Consider the following 16,424-nt stretch of genomic DNA (forward strand, 5'->3'; position numbering starts at 1 on the left):
ATTTGCCATGCCAAAAAAAAAACAAAAAAACCTCAGGGCCAAAGTTTTGCATTATTTTGTATTATTCTGATGACTACTGACAAAACTAGAAAGGATTACATATGAGGACCCGGCCTTAATTATTATAATTATTGCACTTCTGCAATGTAAAGTCTGGGACAAAAAAAGATGAGAGCCACTCTCATTAGAGTTGCCATATTTCAGTCAATTTTGGGAATTTTTCAATAACACAAAAAGCTTAGTGCTTCTGAGTCTCAGGGGCTTCCATTAAATAAAAAAATATTAATGAACAGAGGAGTTATAATTTTTTTACCCAGAGAAAGACAAGGACATGTAAGTACAAGCTCAGGTCCTGTTTACATGAATGATTAGTTGGGTTAGCTATTATATTATATTAAATTATTCCTCTCTTCCAGGAGAACACAAGTAATTGCAAAATCATGAAAATGCTAGATACTCGATAACGATGACTCATGTCATAAAAGCATCCTAATTTTGTTGCACATGTGCATTACGTGCACACACTGAGACTGATTGCTGCACATTAAATAGTTTATAATTATACTCAGGTTTCATTTTATTAAAACCAGAGGCTTTTATAAGAGCTGTGTGAATGAATGGGTCACTTTCAGATTGAATAAATTGCTTTCAAGCAGGAAAAATAGTTTCATAAATAAGTGCAGGCTTTCATTCATTCGTGCTACTGTGGGAGCGATCCAATATGGCGGCCGCCTTTGGGTCAATTGTCACAGTTGGTGATGTCACAGGGGCCTTTGCATTTGGTTTATATTCTGTGAGGTACAGAGGGTTAAAACACAAACAGAACTCTAATTTGTTTAGATCTATTTGTTTCATTTTTGGTATAGTAACCATGTGATCCGTGGCTTCTCCCATTAACCGTTACACCTCTGTAGACCGTCACACTGCCGCTGCCATGCTTGAACTGTTGGTATGAAGTTCTTTTTATGAAATGCTGTGTTAGTTTTTTGTCAGATGTAACAGGACTCAAACCTTCCAAAATGTTCCGTTTCTGTTTCGCCAGGCCGCAGATTATTTTCCCAAAAGTCTCGGGGATCATCAGGATGTTTTTTGTCAAATGTGAGGCGAGCCTTTGTGTTGTTTTTGGTCAGCAGTGGTTTTTGCCTTGGAACTCTCCCATTTTTGCTCAGTTTCTTTTTTATTGTTGAAGCATGAACTCTGACTGGAACTGAGGCAAGTGAGGCCTGCGGTTCTTTGGATGTTGTTCTGGGTTCTTCTGTGGCCTCCTGGATGAATCATCGATCCCTGGGAAGGTTCACCAGTGTTCCAGGTTTTCTCCATTTGTGGATAAAGGCTCTCACTGTGGTCTGCTGGAGTCCCAGAGTCTTAGAAATGGCTCTGTGATCCTTTCCAGACTGATAGATTACCATAATTCAACTGCATTTTGTCTTTGTCTAATATGAAAATTTGTTTGATGATCTTAAACATGAAAGTTTTATCAGATATGCAAAAGAATAAGGAGTATGGGAAGGGGGCTGATACTGTTTCAGAGCAATGTACAAAAGCACCACATATTCTTGTTATTAGAGAGACGTCACTTTTCAGGATATTTTTGCTGTGTCTACAGCTTGAGGATGCCTGGTTAAAGGGAGCTTTATGGCTCCTCTGCTCTGCTTTGATCAGTCAAAATCAATCTGATGAGCTGATGAGCTCATCTGATGGCTTTATGCATCAAAATAGCACTGCAGGTTCCTGAGAAAACCCTTCTTTCCTGCCTCCATTCTCACCCAAATTTCACCCCACGAAAATATTGACTTTCCCAAGACACTTGTTCCAACCCTGGGTGGTTTTAATTTATTCATTCTCAAGCATTCAAATGACATCTGAAGACAAAGCCCTAAATATTCTTGGGTTTTGAGCGTTTCCTCCTGAGCTGTATGTCCCGCCACAGCATCGTGTTGAACCAGAAAGACATCACATCAGAGATTCAGAACACAACTGAAATGCCAGCTCTGTGTGACTTAATAGAAGCTGACACAAACAACCTTCTCATTCAACTAAATTGACGCGACTACACAAGCATGCTGCACTGATATTATTTGAAATGAAAAAACACAATTAGTCTTTCAAAACCTGTAATTATTCATCAAAGCATTATAGTGCCTCCAAGCTGAGAGAATTACTTTCCAGGGTGTTCAACCAGTAGAAGACACATCCAGGGCAAAAACTATAGCTGTTAGAAGATAGAGAATTGAGCAGGGATGACACAGAATGACTGTATTTCTAAAAGCATGTTTTTAAGGAACAATAGGAAACAAAGAGGAGAAGCTGAAACATTTTTAAACAGACAAAAGAAATGTTTGATTTATTTTATTTGTAACTAAAGAAAGCTGGAAACAAATGTTGCAGGTGATGAGTCAACAGTTTAATGTACAAATTAATGTGCAATGAATCTGATGGCCATGCAAAAAACCCAGTACTGAGTAAACTAATGAGCACCAGAAAAACAAAGCGGAGAACATCCAGATTTTTGAAGGGCTAGTGATCATATGGAAATCCAAATTTGTCATGGCCAAAATGGCAAGGCGAAAAGGACACATCAATTCAACAGTAATATAAATTAATTTTGGATGCTCGAGCCTTTCATTAAAATCCATATTTTGAAATAAATACAGTCTCCATGGACTGTAGATCTGAAACTGTTTGCATTAGACTTGATTAAGATTGAGATGCTGCATTCTGGATAATGAGTAGGATATCTGTGTTTGTGTGTGCGCTGCATCCCAGGAATCTATGGAGAAAAGACCTCTTCAGGGAGCATATTTTCCAATCAAAAGGCATCTCCGAAGTTTAGCTGCGAGACGGGAGCACGGTCAGTCCTTCTGTTTGTGAAGAGGATTAAAAAGGCTTTTTTATTTGCATCAGTGCAAACTACATTACTCAAACATAATAAAAACACAAGTTAGTGGTTCTGGAGCTGCATTCAGCCCACGTCATAATTAGTATACATTTAGTGTAGAGTCTCAAATTGCTACTGATTCGAGAGTCTGTGGAATTGAGTATTAGCTAATTCCTCATCAGACAATTATGTTCACAATGTTTTGTGATTTACTGTCCATGAACATGCAGTTCACAATGTATTTTCTTTTAAAACCATCTTTGGAAATTGGAGCTATATAAATAAGACTGTTTATTATAAGAGATGGAAGTAACGCAAAGTGGAAAACACGAATGAAAGAAGTAAAACAGAGTCTAGCAATATGATTTAGACATGTAACAGACAGCCTCCTTCTATTAATCAAATTAGATGTCAGGGATCAGTGTGCCGAAATACTGCAACCTACATAATTCCTCTGAAAGACGGACGACGCTGCACCATGAATGCCACCAAGTGAGAAGGTTAGCAGTGAGCAATAAAGGGAACCAGAGAAATGGGAATGAGGCTAATGAGAGGTGATATGATTCACTCCAGCCTTCAATTTCAAGGATGGAGGGATCTCAGAAAGGACCAGAGACTGACATGAGGATAGAGATCTTTAATGAGAGTCATTAGAGCAGGCGGGAGCACTGGTATCGGTATGTGAGGCTGAACACAGAGCATGTGCTAAGGATAGTTTCTGAAGATACACAAAACACTTTGTGGGGTTGAAAGCTATCCGGATGATCCGAGGTTTGAAATATGTGACACGATGTGGTCACAGCTGCTGATACAGGTTGAGGACACAAGGAGGGAAGCAGAACCTGGATCGGCACACTCAGGGTTTTTGGCAAATCTCATTTATGAATTTCAGACTAGTCAGCCCCTGCAGCAGAAGTGAATTGTTAACACCTGACCTCACAATATAACAGGCCAAATGGCTTAAATCAAGCAGAAAGGGCTCAGGGGACATCGTCAAAGGAAGAGGGCAAAAAGGCTGAATTTCAGCCAGGCCTCAGCAAGGGGAAGTCAGGACTTCTCTAACAGAAACAATGAGACGCTCGTCAAGTAAGGTTAGAGAAAAATAATTACACTGGCCTTTCGGTATTAAAGAAAACACCAAAAACCCTGAGGATATGTATTAAAGAAAACACATATCCTGATGACTAATTCAGTACGTGCTGTGTTGTTATTGCCTTGCATGCACAGTTTGAGAATACATTTCCTTTTTGCCTTCCATGACAATTACAATCCCACCATATCTGAAACCTGCCATATTTTAGATACACTGCTCAAAAAAATTAAAGGAACACTTTTTAATCAGAGTTCAGCATCAAGTCAATTAAAGTTCTGGGATATTGATGTGGTCACTAAGTATCAGAGGGGGGGTGTTAATCAGTTTCAGCTGCTTTGGTGTTCATGACATTAACAACAGGTGCACTAGAGGGGCAACAATGAGACAACCCACCCAAACAGGAATGGTTTAACAAGTGGAGGACACTCACATTTTTCCCTCCTCGACTTTCCTGACTGTTTTTCACTAGTTCTACATTTGGCTAGGGTCAGTGTCAGTGTACCTGGACCCTACAGAGGCTGCACAGGTAGTCCAACTCCTCCAGGATGGCACATCAATACGTGCCAGTGGCAGAAGGTTTGCTGTGTCTCCAAGCACAGTCTTAGAGCATGGAGGAGATTCCAGGAGACAGATGGTTACTCTAGGAGAGCTGCACAGGGCCGTAGAAGGTCCTTAACCCATCAGCAGGACCAAACATTCAGAAACCGACTTCATGATGGTGGCCTGAGGGCCGGACAGCCTGTAGGGAACCCTGTGCTCACTGCCTGGCTGGCACTGTGTAGCCTGATTGCCATTTGCCAGAGAATACCAGAATTTGGCAGGTCCACCACTGGCACCTTGTGCTCTTCACAGATGACTGCAGGTTCACCCTGAGCATATGTAACAGACCTGAAAGGGTCTGGAGAAGCCGCGGAGAACGTTACGCTGCCTGTAACATCGTTCAGCATGACCGGTTTGGTGGTGGGTCAGTGATGGTCTGGGAAGGCATATCCACGGCAGGATGCACAGACCTCTACTATCTCTGACTGCCATCAGGTATCAGGATGAAGTCCTTGGACTCACTGTCACTCACTGGTGGTGCGGTGGCTCCTGGGTTCCTCCTCCTGGTGTATGGCAGTGCCCGACCTCATGTGGCGAGAGTATGCAGGCAGTTCCTGGGGGATGAAGGGATTGATACCACTGACTGGCCGCCACACTCGCCTGACCTAAATCCAACAGAACCCCTCTGGGACATCATGTTTCAGTCCATCCGACGCCACCAGGTTGCAGCTCAGACTGTCCAGGAGCTCAGAGATGCTCTGGGACGAGATCCCCCAGGACACCATCTGTTGTCTCATTAGGAGCATGCCCCGACATTGTCTGGCATGCACACGAATGCTGGGGCCATACAAACTACTGAGTACCATTCTGAGTTGCTGCAATGAAATTTCTGCAAAACAGACTAGCCGGCTGCATCATTTTTTTCACTTTGATTTCTGGGGGGGGTCTTTGAATTCAGCCTCTGTCAGCTGATAATTTTCATTTCCATCAAACGATGTGTCATCCTGTCATTCCTATCACATTAACCAGGCCATATCAGTATAGATATCCAGCATTTTCCCCCCATTGAGATCTGATGTGTTCTCAGAGTGTTCCTTTAATTTTTCTGAGCAGTGTATTTTTTCATGGCATTATGCCGTGTGATTACGTCTCAGATCAAAAAGGTTTGAATTCAAGGAGTCAGTCCATCTACTGAAACACTGAAATGGATAAAGAAACATTTTAGATTAGATTCAAAAATCAACATAACCCATATTTCGACTCTGAGACTAAACCTTGAAACAGGACTGTATTAAATCATAAGTGTCCAATTTCCATTTTATTGCCGAGATGAATGAGGCTTCAAACGATGAATGACTGCGCTGTATTTATATTGAGTTCTCAGTGTGCATTTGTTTCCACAGCCCTTCAAGATCAAGCAATGAAACAAAAACAACAATTCTCAGTAAAGACAAGAAAAAAAAAAAACACAGTAGATTCACACCTAATCTGAGCAGACATAATAGAAGATAATTCATATTTGTGCTCGATGCTGCTGTTCAGGAAGACATACCAAAACACTGCAACAGACTGAATAGATATTCAAAGTAATGTTGTTGGGTTTCTTCTTCTGTTTCAAAGAGGACATGAGCCGAAGAAAGAAACTTTGGTGTGGTCCTCTGATTTTCTTATTTGAATGTTGTGCAGAAATGGTGTTTAAACTGCAAAGTGATAATGAAGCAAACATTTTCATGTTAGGCTTCCAGGCTCCTTTTACACATTTTAAACAGTGATCAGACAACACTAAGGAACTGAACTAGTCCTGCAGTGACTGATGTATGTGCTCCCTATGCTTTAAATACCTAAATTCACTAATGTCCAATAAAGTACCCATAATTTTGCTGTACATGCCCATGATGGCAAGGGATGAGGTTCATCCCAAAATGGGTCCCCAGTCCAGCACAGGGACACTGTCTTTAGATCTGTTAATGTAGGTCAGCGGTAAACACAGAATTTTCATTCAATTTTAATTCAGATTCACATTTTGCATTTGCCTTAGAACCTTAGAAATACAGTATAACACCAGCAATGATTCCATCCATCCATCCATCTATCCAGTCTTCTTCTACTTACTCAATTGAGGGTCGCAGGGGAGCTGGAGCCTTTTCCACATGTTATAGGGCAGGGCTATTCAATTCCAGGCCTCGAGGGCTGGTGTCCTGCAGGTTTTAGATGTGTCTGCTTCAACACACCTGAATTAAATATAGGAGTCATTACCAGGACTCTGGAGTACTTGGCTGCATACTGAGGAGGTAATTCAGCCATTTGATTCAGGTGTGTTGGATCAGGGACACATCTAAAACCTGCAGGACACCAGCCCTGGAGGCCTGGATTTGAATAGCCCTGTTATAGGGCAAGAGGCAGGGCACACCTCGGACACAGAGACAGACAACCATTCAACCAATCACGCTCACACCTACGGCCAATTTGGAATCACCAATTAACCTAACCTCATGCATGTGTTTGGACTGCGGGAGAAGGTCGGAGTACCCGGAGAGAACCCGTGCAGACACAGAGAAACATGCAAACTCTGCACAGAAAGGCCCCAGGCTGGAGCAGAACCCAGGATCTTCTTGCTGTGAAAGGACAGTGTTAAAAATGCAACGATTCCACATCACGTTTTTCTCTAAAACTGCTGAGTTCCTGTTCTTAGTTACTTAATACCGATGTTGAGCCAAACCATACTGATGGCCATCTGTTTCTAGTCAAACCTACATGCTGTAAAGTCTGTGTGTGTACTCTATCTTATTCAGTGCAGAGGAAAAGAGGAAAGACATTTCTTAATTCAGTGCAAATATTAGGAAACAGGGAATAGCTACATTGAAATAGCAGTTGCCTCTCTCTCTCTCTCCCAGCCTGTGCTGTGCAGAATTCAGTGTATGAGTGCAGAAGGTAGTGAAGATCTTTTAAAGCTTAATATATGGGTAAAATATGTAACACTATATACTACATAAAGGAATAATGTGAAACATTCATACCCCAAATGCTCCGAACACCAAGTTAAAACAGCAGGAAAAGTGATTGTGGTAGCAAAAATCCACACAACATTTATATTGTCGATTAAAACACACGCCTGCAGATAGAACAAGCAGTGTTTAGTGGTGATGGTTGTGAAGGATTATAAATTATTAACAGAGCGATGTTTGTCATGTTTTAAAATTAATCAGAAAAATATTTTGTTTGGGCTGAATTGGTATGTAGTAGAAAAGATTTGCTGATGATTTGACATTGCTGAGTACTACACTGAAAAGCAAGGATAACAAAGATTATTTTGTAGTGTTTTAAAAACTCTGAAAAGCAAGACCCCCCCCCCTTTTAATTTACCTGTTTACACAAACTTTTGTAAAACCTTAGTCATCCAGTTCCAAGTGCTATTTCAATTCACACTTCCAACCTCACTGTACTTTAAATCAGGCTTTAGATTCAGTTGGCTTAGCCATCATTTTACAGTTTTATAAAGGGAGCTACAATTAAGAAACCCTCAGTCTCACCAGCTGAATTCCACATTATGTTTGTAAATGTCGTGGCCACGAGCAAACACAGGACGACAGGACCTAAAACTGAACCCTGTGGGACTCCACAAGTTATGACTGGTGAGGAGGATGATAAATTGCCTGCAGTGACAGAAAAGGTTCTATGGGAAATGTAGTAGCTGAGCAAGCACAGTGCTGTATCTCTGATATCCACCCAGTGCTTGAGGCAGTCAATTAAAATTGCATGATCTACAGTATAAAAAGCCTCACCGAGGTCTAAAAGGATTAAGATCGAACATTCCCCAGCATACACTTTTGAAAGAAGGTCATTTGTTGCTTTAAAATGCCGTTCTCAGTGCTGCGTGGCCCTTTAAAATTTTTATTGGAGATTTAAGAATGTGTTGAGCTATTTCTCCAGAAGAGCACCTTATTTGAACAAAATTCTCTTCTTAAATATTTTTTGGGCAAAGCAATTTAGTGGTGTAGCGCCTTTAATTTCTTTAAACTCTCTGATCCATGAGAGAGAGAGAGAGAGAGAGTCCACACAGTCAGCCTTACATTCAGTATGATACACTTTAAAAAGTTGAGTCAAATACCTGAAAAAAAGACTGCAGCTCTAAGAACTTACAATCTCACATTTTCAAGAATTGATTGAAAAATTAGCGAGCCCTTGGTGCCATTACTGGCACAGTGGTTAACTATGAGGTTTGTTTCTCTCAACAGGATTCAGGAATTATGAAGTCTTTCCTTATGTGATAAAAGGCAGTTTAATAACCATCCATTCAGTATTCATCGCTTGCTCTCACACTTTAAAGACCTCCTTCTGTGGCCTCATGCCACCATTCAAATTTGCTCGGCTGCTTTGAAAGAGACCCATTACAAAGAGTGATATATGATTATCTCCACAAGTCTCAAGTTCAGGTTTGCAGAGGGTGAATTAGTTGTCATTTCCTCTTTGGCCTCTGAACCAGTGAAAGATTGCAAGGCCGGCCCATTTGAAAAGCTTCAATTGTTTGATGATGTCACAGGAGTTGAATTTGATTGTGTCTTTAAAATGAGAGAAACATGGTTGCAGAAACAAAGGCGGAGCTTCTCATTGTGGGTTTATGATCCCTGAGTAGTAATACGGTACTAGGAACATATTCACAGGGGTGCAGCAAAAATGAAAATATGTGTTCAGATTTACAAGTACTTTCTAATTAGTCAGCATTTAGAACAAAGGTCATGCGATGCCATAATGTTATATAGTTATATAATTTTCTAACATATTGGGCTTTTCACAGGGAATTAAGACGTTCTAGTTAAATATTAACAATGAACAAAGCAAAGGGATGAACATTACACTTACTTGATATCCGTGTTCTACTATCAGAATCAGAATCAGAATACTTTATTGATCCCAGAGGGAAATTTCTGTTGTTACAGCTGCAACCGTTTCATTTAAACGAGTAAACCTAAAACACAATAACATACACTAAAGGCATAAAAATATAAAGACTAAAGAGATAATTTGACTATATACACATATGAAACTTGTGAGTGCAAACATTTTTTAAATAGGTGTCATTATATATATATGCACAGTCCTTTTTTGTACAATGTATAAGTGTATGTACAGTGTATATAGTGTATGTACAATGTATATGGAAATTTAAACAATTTTATGTACAACTGAATACTGATAAATGAATGACACTGATGAACCACAATGTCACCTATTAAGGGAGGAGTTCTAGAGTCTGATGGCCACAGGTAGAAATGACCTCCTGTGGCGCTCTGTGGTGCATTTTGGTGGGATGAGTCTTGCACTGAATGTGCTCCTGTGTCCCATCACTGTGTTGTAGAGTGGGTGGGAGCCATTGTTCATAATGGCCTGCAGCTTAGACAGCATCCTCCTCTCCGACACTGCCATAAGCGAATCCAGCTCCACTCCCACCACATCACTGGCTTTGTGGATCCGTTTATTGAGTCTGTTGGCGTCTGCTGCCCTCAGTCTGCTGCCCCAGCATGCAACAGCATAGAGGATGGCACTCGCCACCACAGACTCATAGAAGATCCTGAGCATAGTCCGGCAGATGTTGAAGGACCTCAGGCGTCTCTGAAAATAGAAACGACTTTGGCCCTTCCTGTATAGGGAAGTGTTCTTAGCCCACTCCAGTTTGTTGTTAGTGTGTACTCCCAGATATTTGTAGTCCTCTACAGTGTCCACACTGACCCCCCCGATGGACATAGGGGCCACCGGTGCCTTGTCTTTCCTCAAGTCCACCACCAGTTCCTTTGTCTTTGTCACGTTGAGCTCTAGATGGTTCTGCTTGCACCATGTGACAAAGTCCTTCACTGTCCTCCTGTACTCACCCGTCCCCTGCTGATACATCCAACTATTGCAGAGTCATCAGAAAACTTCTGAAGATGGCAGGTCTCTGAGCAGTAGCTGAAGTCTGTGGTGTAGAGGGTAAAAAGGAAGGGAGAGAGGACAGTCCCTTGTGGGGCTCCAGTGTTGCTAACTACTCTGTCAGACACACAGTGCTGCAGGCGTACATACTGTGGTCTGCCAGTCAGGTAGTCAACAATCCAGGACACAAGGGGGACATCTACCTGCATCGCTGTCAACTTATCACCCAGAAGAGCAGGCTGAATGGTGTTAAGATAAGATAAGATAAGATAAGATAAGATAAGATAAGATAAGATAAGATAAGATAAGATAGTGTTTATTTGTCATGGTGTTGAATGCACTTGAGAAGTCAAAGAACATGACCCTCACAGTGCTGGCCGGCTTATCCAGGTGAGCATAGACTCAGTTTATCAGGTAGATAATGGCGTCCTCAACTCCCAGGCGGGGCTGGTAGGCGAACTGGAGGGGGTCCAGAAATGACTGGACCATGGGCCGGAGCTGATCCAGGACGAGCCTCTCCATGGTCTTCATTATGTGGGAAGTCAGTGCCACTGGCCTGTAATCCTTGACGTCACTGGGTCGCATCATCTTCGGGACCGGAACGATGCAAGATGTCTTCCACATCACAGGGACCCTCTGAAGATCCAGGCTCATATTGAAGACATGGTGCAGTACTCCATAAAGCTGGGTGGCACAGGCTTTAAGCACCCTGGGGGAGACCCCGTCAGGGCCTGCAGCCTTGTTTTTTTGGAGTCTCTTAAGTTGTCTTCTCACCTGGTCAGCAGTGAGACTAACTGTAGAGGTGGCGGGTGGGGGAGGGGTGGAGACGTCAAGAGGGCCATCACAGGAAGGAAGCAGGCTATTGTGAAGTGTGGGGGTGGGTGGGGGTGGAGTGGACTTCTGGAGACCGGCAGCAGAGCTGTCTGGACGAGGGATGACAGAGCCTGCAGTGTCAAACCTGTTAAACAACAGATTTAGCTCATTGGCCCTGTCCACACTGCCCTCCATTCCCCTGTTGTTGCTGGTCCTGAAGCCAGTGATGGTTCTTATTCCACTCCATACCTCCCTCATGTTGTTCTGCTGGAGTTTCAGCTCCAGCTTCCTCCTATAATTGTTTTTAGCCTCCCTAATTGTTGTTTTAAGTTCCCTCTGGATCGTTCTCACCTCCTCCCTGTTGCCAGCCCTGAAGGCCTTCTTCTTATTGTTGAGAAGTGCTTTAATGTCCTTTGTTACCCACGGCTTGTTGTTTGGGTAGCATTTTACAATCCTGGTAGGAACAAAGGTGTCCACACAGAAGTTAATGTAGTCTGTGATGCATTCTGTGAGCCTGTCGATGTCCTGTCCATGAGGCACATTTAAGATTATCGGTTAAAGCTAACGTTAGCATTAGCTTTAAAACACGCTCTTCCCGCTGTCTTTACAATCAACGGGAATATAACAGTCCTCTGCCTTCCTCCAAGGCTCGTAGTTGGGGTGACACTACAGTTTATTACAATCTATGTGCATTTACAATTTAAAGATGGAACAACCAACTTAAATGTTGATCACCTTAAACCAGTAAGCAGTTTTTATTGGCTAGTTCACCATTTGTTGGGTTGTGTACTTAACTGTGGCATCCAAAGCTTATGCTCTCAATCAATCAATAAATAAATAAAACATATTTATTTAATTAACTCTGCAGTGTTAAAGCAAAAACTGACTTTTTTATGGGATATTTTACAATTTCATTAAAAGCCTAAATTATTTAATAAATACTAATTCACTATTATTTTCATATGTATTCAGGTCCTTCTGCTGAGACTTTGTTAAATCGCTTTTGTTGGCAGAACATGTGCAGATGCAAAGCGCATCTAATGGTCCATTTGGTCATTTACTGTTTAATGATGGATTCTGAGCACATTCATATCCTGTAACTGTTCAGTTCATCACTAATATCATTCCGAAGTGAAAATGACCTAGAAGCAGATACGGATTCATACCTGAACAGAGGACGTTTACTGCAAAATGTTCTATTATTGTCAGGTTAAAAAATTACCAAAGTTGTCACTGCCAGATGTCACTGTCAGACGTGTCGACAGCGTTTGTCAATCATAATGAGTATGTTTTGTGACAGCTGTCAATCAAAAGTCAATCATGTTATTTGTAGCCTAAAAAAAAAAAGCAAATCAGTAGCAGAAGAGCTGCGTCTGATAAGTATCCTGATTTTTTTGTTGTTCTTGGTTGTGTTTTTTTTTAATGTGTGAAACTTCTTTGGGTTGCAGTTGCAATTGGTTTTGATCAAACAGATGACAGCGTTTGATACATTTGATACTCCTTTTGTTTATCCTTCCTTCTGAATCTCTTAATACACGATATTAAAACTAGTTTCTTCTTTATAAGGGAACACGAGGAAAATCGCGCACGTGTGTGTGTGTGTGTGTGTGAGAGAGAGCGAGAGAGAGAGAGAGTCTCTGCTAACAGCCCATAATGGCGATGACATTGTTCTGCAGATGAGGTGAGAGCAGCCCATTATATGTCAGTCTGCCTTTGCCTCCTCCTCTCGGTGCCCCGATAGGGCTCTTCTCAGTGCAGACCTGTTTTGGAGTAATGCCACAGATGGTGATGAGCCTGTGTAATCCCTGTAGATTTCCACGGTTTATAAACAGCAAGACAAGCAGCAGGTCCCGCCGATCTGAACAAACACTTCTAAATCAGGGGGTGTTTATCATGCCTGTTTGGGGTGGAGGTTGTAATTATTGCAAACAAGAACAAACATGCAAAGAGAAATGGATTTCACAGATCTAATTGATTGGGGGAAGCACAGTAGATTTAGCTGCTGCAACCAGCCCCCCTCCCCCCCTCCGTACTGCAATATTGCACGAGACTATTAGATTTATTATAGTTTATATCACCTGAAGTAATCCTCGTTCTAAATGAGATGTATTCAAAGCGATACGGGGTGCATTTCATTTCCTCAGGCAAAATCTGAAAAAAACTTAAGCACAGTTGGAAATGGCTCATTGCTATGTACCTCACAGAAAACAACAGATTTCTGGCTCATAATAGTCGAGACCACGAATCTCGCCCTGCATGCACAGACAGAGAGAGTGTATCGAGATAATTGACAAATTCCTTGGCGAAATGAAATCCTGCGCATGCTGAAAGTAACATCAGTGTTTGCTTTCTGTCTGGCAAAAGAATCACAGCATTTTGATGTATTGCCTCACCCATGCACAAAAATACATTCATTTTGTCAGGTAAATTCCTTCCCAATTTCCCAGGGAACAAGGGGAACACAGAGAAATTGGTTTGATCCATGACATGTTGACATTTCATTTGGAGAAATCAATCAAAATCTACCAGCAAAAAGGGCATATTAAATGTGTCAAATGGAACTGCTGAAATCAAAAGTTTTATACGAATGGCTCTGGAATATTCATCAGGTAAATGAGATATATCAGAGCGCAGCACCAATAACAGGAAAACTTATTCAGTTTTTTTTCTTTCCGTGTTTGAGGTGCTAATACTGAGGGGAAATTGCTATTATCTGCAAGAATAGGTTTGCTTTCCGGTGCTTTATCGTAAAATAATAATCATAATAATTGTATTAAAATTACCAGTTGGAAAATCGGTTTTGATAGACAGCCTTTGAGGTCTTTGAGGTCCTTTAATTGTCTCTGTGTCTCTGTGCTGAAAATGCAAGCTTTGTGTTCAGTATGCTTTTGTGTTTGCGGTTCACCTTGTTTTACATGTACAGCAACCGGAGAGTCGTCTAAAATTAGCAGCACAGTTTGAGAAACAGCAGGTAGCGCTCCCTGCTAATAGACTCTAGAGGTGAATTAGCCATTAGCTAAAAAGGCTAATTCACCTCTAAACCAGATGTCTTTGTGAAAGTGAAAAAGTTAAATTGGAAATAAAACCCAGTGTAATAGTTAAGCAGTGAGTGATAATGTTCTCATATAAAGATTCGTGTACACTCACCAGCCACTTTGTTAGGTACACCTGTTTGAACACTCGTTACTCGTTAATTATCTAATCAACCAATAACATGGCAGCAACTCAATGGCATGGTAAAAACAACCTTCTAAAATTCAAACCGAGCATCATAAATGGGGAAAAAAGGTGAGTTAAGTGACTTTTATCATGGTGGATGCTGGTTGGTTGGAGTCCCTCTCCTGACCTGTTGCCCTTGCAGGTATCCTCCTCCCCTGTGGGTGGAGTTTTGGGGTTCCTGCTCTTTCTTCAGTCACACCCTCCTGTTTGTCATCATCTGCATCATCAACTCCATTGTTAATAGACCAGCGGTGCCAGCCAGTCCCCACCAGATTAGTCTGCCTCTACCAGTGTGTTTCTCTCATCGACCTTAGTGCACTCAACTACCCTTCTCCAGCGTCAGCCCTGCAAGCTGGTTCTCTGGGTCTTCCTGTTCGGATCGCTCTCAGCTAGTTCATCGCCTGCCCGCCCACCCTCCAACGTTAACATTTGCTCGGACTCCACCAGCACCTGGCCCCTCTCTCAGGAAGGCTTCAGAATCATTTCAAGTAAGCTCAAATACTCAAACCTACATCGACTCACCATTCTTTGTGGACAATAGTGGCTCAGACACTGATGCTTATTTCCTTCTTCTCTCAGTGGACCTTCCCTTCGTATCTGGACCCAGTGTTGCTCCTAAGATGTTCCTCAGTGTTATTCCCTTGTTTGTGTGTAAAGAGTCAAACTGTGTCTCTATTGGTTCTGCATTTGGAGCCACCTTCCAGTTTGTCTGTCAAGCTGTGACAACTTTGAATGTGGCATTGAGTATTTCAGAAACTGCTGATCTGCTGGGATTTTCCTGCACATCCATCTCCAGGGTTCACAAAGAATAGTCCAAAAGGAGCAAATATCCAGTGAGCGGCGGTTGTCTGGGTAAAGAGGCCTTGTTGTTGCCAGAGGAGGAGGATCAGACTGTATTGAGCAGGTAGGAAGGCAGTGTTATCTTAAATAGCTACTCTTAAGTCCAACCTTGGAGCAGAAGGGCTACAGCAGAAGGCCACACTGGGTGCCACTTTCTTTCTGCTGGCACATTCAGATGTAGGGTTAGTATTTAGCAAAAACAACACGAGCGGCATGGAGCCATCCTGTTGAAGGGTCAGGCTCCTGGTGGTGTAATGGTGTGGGGGTTGATTTTGTTGACACACTTTGGGCCCTGTAGTACCAACCAAACATCATTTAAACGCCCATGCCTGAATGACCACAGCAGACCCATCCTCAGATGGAAGCAGCCATCAGAGGATGAGTTTACTGTGCGAATATGTCGCAAAGCTCAGATCATCTCAAACTGGTATCTTGAACATGACAATAAGTTTGCTTCACTAAAGTGACCTCCACCGTCATTAGATCTCAATCCAGCAGAGCACCTTTAGGATGTGATGAAACAGGAAATTCACACGATAGATCTGCAGCAACTGTGTGATGCTGTCACGTCAGTATGGACCAAAATCTGTTTCCAGCACCTTGTTGGATCTGTGCCACGAAGAATTAAAGCAGTTCTGACAGCAGCAGTGGGTCTAACTCCAGCTGGAAGGTGTACCTAATAAAGTGTTGGCTAAGTGTATTTAAAGGAGACGTAAATCTAGAACTGAAACTTTAATTTTCTTATTTGAAGTCCAGTCCAGGGCTTTCACACGGTAATTCTCTAGCTGTCACAGCTCCCTCCTGTGTGGACCTGCCATTGCTCGTGTCTGCAAACAGCACAAACAAATCTCTAATTATGCTGCTGTGTTCTGCCAACCTATTCAAGCAACGCATCTTAAAGTCTGAACCAGCCGAAACACAAATTCTGGTTGGGGGGGAAAAAAATTAAACATCAGCAGACTGTTTTATACTGTATTAAATTGTCAGTGGGATAGTGCGCTTGACCAAAAACATCATTAGACAACTTTGGATTCTCATGGAGCGTCTATTAGCCTGAATGCATTTCCTTATATACCATCACTTATTCATATCAGTTTTTTTCCCCACTTTGATGTGAGCCAGGCTTGTAGTTGCGTG

Source organism: Archocentrus centrarchus, chromosome 13 (assembly GCF_007364275.1).
Source record: "Archocentrus centrarchus isolate MPI-CPG fArcCen1 chromosome 13, fArcCen1, whole genome shotgun sequence".
Classification (NCBI taxonomy): domain Eukaryota; kingdom Metazoa; phylum Chordata; class Actinopteri; order Cichliformes; family Cichlidae; genus Archocentrus; species Archocentrus centrarchus.